Genomic DNA, 3,228 nt, shown 5'->3' on the forward strand with positions numbered 1-3,228 from the left:
ATACCTGGTCTCAAAAAAAAAAAAAAAAGAAAAAAAAAGAGACATTTTCTGGTGCTTACTCATGATGCTTTACACCTCATTCCTCATTGGGAGTGTGCTCTTCATTAACTTAAAGTAATATTCTTTGTCCTATTTCACATAGTTCATCTTGACCAACTTTTTTTTCATGCTAGGTACACACTAACATACTTTTGCCTATCCTTTTACTTTCATATTTTCCAAGCCACTTCACTTCAGGCAAGATTTATTGACTTGCAGTTAGAATTTTTTGATTGAAAAGAAGTCTTCGATCTTGTGTATATGTGTATCTCATTGTATTTATTTTTATAAAGATTGTAATCTATTTTAATTCTGATATCTTATGGTTTAAATTTTTGTTTTCGTTATTATTTTGTTTCTACCATTTGTTGTATAATGTATGCTTTATTTGTCTACATGCCTATTTTCCCAAAAGAGATCATCTCTATTTAATTTCACCAGCAGTTGCTAACACAGTTTCAGATAATACGCTTAGACACATATTTCTCAATTTATCAGCTTCAGAAATAAAGCAGTATATATTGAATCCCTGTATTAGTTAGAAATCTTTCTGGCAAGTTATTGTAACCTAATCTAATGTTGTTTATATAAAAATGAAAATTTGATAAAATGTGATTGTGCTATCTAGTAGATTCCAATAAAGATTTCATTACCTATGAAGGAAAGAGAGATATAGCTAGGCTTCAGGGACTGCAGGGACCAACGCAACCAAATGCAAGTCGGGATGCTTCCAACTCACAAAGTCCAATTAACAAGAGTAAGGTCTGGTAGAAAGTGATTTTATTAAACCAAAGTAGCAATGGAAACATGGCCAGATTCCCATCCAAAGCAACCACTTCAATTTTGAGGGGCAAGGCAAGGACTTAAAAATGGAAAACTTGATATGGATGGCATACAAGACTTGTGCAGAGTATAATGTCTGTGTGTCTTGTTCCAGTGGCTATCTTGGGTTTCAGTCCACCGGGGAGCGTGGGCTGGTGTCATTTCGACAATGGCCAAGTCGTTGAGTAGCCACTTTGAAGTAATCTCTGGAATTTTGCACTTGAGTCCACATTGGGACTTTCTGTCTCAAGATTGGCCCCTGGAACTTCTAAGATGGCACATAATTAGATGCTAGCATACAGTTAGATAAATGTGAAGGGAGTATATATGGTGAGAAAGGGTGGAACATGGAATCTATTTTAAGGTTAAGGAAAATGCCTCTGCAGTTTGCTGCAAGGTTGTATCTTGAAATCCAAAAAAAAAGAAAAATGCAAGTTTTAAAATGCATTTTGAAGTTAAGCTGCCTGGTTACACTAAGAATTTCAATGTGATTGACACATCTACTTTTTACTGCCTCTCTCTGAGGGTTAGTTTAATTCCCTTCTTTCCATGTCGAAGAAAGGGGCCTTTAAATTTTACTTTTTATAGTTTGAGCCATCTGGAAGATATTTGCCTGACTCTGTCTGGATCCTTACCCCAAAACACTTTGCAAAGGCCACTGGATCTACCCAAGTCTGCGATTTGCCCAATTAGAATGTGGTGGAATCCCTTGTTTCCCTCAGACCCTTTTGGTCTGCTGAGCACCTGTGGTGTAGGTGCTCAGCAGATCACAAGGTTTGAATATGTAGGCTTGAATATTTAGCACACCAAGTGGGTAAAGCAGGGGGAGTCTGCAGTCTGAGTTTTGACTCTGCAGTTTCTTCCTTAATTTGTGTTTTCCTAACTGTGGCCAATTCCATCCTACTAGGAAATGTTCTTGAATTGTGTGGCAGCTGTACCTTGGATTTCAGCTGGGTTCTCTGCATTATACTTTGATGATTTGGTGATAAGACATTCAGCAAGCTACTTTGGTGATAAGACATTCATATTTAAGAGCAATCATTTTACTTTTGAAATTTTTCATATGTACATATACAGACTTAGGTGTTTATGTTTTTGCTGTAACACTATATATGTATTCCTCAGGTTGTATAAAACCAAGAGCTAAAAATAGCAGGGCTTATAGAAAAATAAGGTTAAAGACAAACCACTTAAAAAAAAAACAAAAAAAAACTAGAAATTTGTCACTGGAGCACTAACCAAAACTAACAATCCTAGTAATAATATTAGCGTAGTTAAATTTCCAAAGAATATTTGCACCTAGCATCAGTGTGAGTCAATCCTTATAGCTCTGCAAAGCATTTTTATAGCGGTTTTCAGATATTGTTAGAGTTATTTTTCTTAATTTGAAAAGTTATATTCCTAACTGCTTCAAAACATGAGTGTCTCTCCAAACCGGATATTCAGAGAAATAACGGTTTTCTCCAATTAACTCATTCTCCACAAATCACACTGTGTCCCTAAGCTGGAAAGCACATGTTGTTCTTGATTCTTGATATGCTTGTCAATCATCAGAATTCGACTATATTTTGTTGCTATTCTTTGTGAATTATTTTTAGTTAATTAATTATCTATTTATTTGAGACAGGGTCTCACTCTGTCACCCAGGCTAGAGTACAGTGGCATGATCACAGCTCACTGAAGCCCCAACCCCCTGGGCTCAAGCTATGCCCCCACCTCAGCCTCCCAAGTAGTTGGGAATACAGCCTCCTGAGTAGCTGGGATTACAAGCCTGGCTAGTTTTTTGATTTTTAGTAGAGATGAGGTCTTGCTATGTTGCCCAGGCTGGTCTCAAACTCCTGAGCTCAAGTGATCCTCCTGCCTCATCCTCCCAAAGTACTGGGATTACAGGCATGAGCCACCATGCCCTGCCTCTTTGGGAATTCTTAATAGGAGTTTTTAGTGTTTCCACTTTCAGTGTTGTTGAGGGTTTTTTATTTTTTCTACTTAGGATTCTTTACGTTCATTTTCACCAGTGAATTTCTTAATTTCTTTCTTATAGCGATTTTTCTAATTGATCCTGTGAGCTCTTTATGTAAAAGCATTAACTCCTTGTCATGCATTTTGTCAATTTTTTTCCCTCAATTTGCTCCTCAGCTTTGAACAAGTACCTTAGGCTACTCCCATCATACCCTACAGTCGTCTACTCTCAGATTCCCGTTGACCATTTGACTGATTTTTGTTACTTAATGGCACCCGTTGCCATTCCTCCTGCCCAACTGTAGTCAATAATCTAATTTAACTTTCAGCCCTCTTGTTCTCTATTTTAGCTAAGCAGAGGCTTAACTATGAGGCCTGCTTTTTCCTTTTTTTTTTTTTTTTTTTTTT

Source organism: Rhinopithecus roxellana, chromosome 4 (assembly GCF_007565055.1).
Source record: "Rhinopithecus roxellana isolate Shanxi Qingling chromosome 4, ASM756505v1, whole genome shotgun sequence".
NCBI classification, from domain to species: Eukaryota; Metazoa; Chordata; class Mammalia; order Primates; family Cercopithecidae; genus Rhinopithecus; species Rhinopithecus roxellana.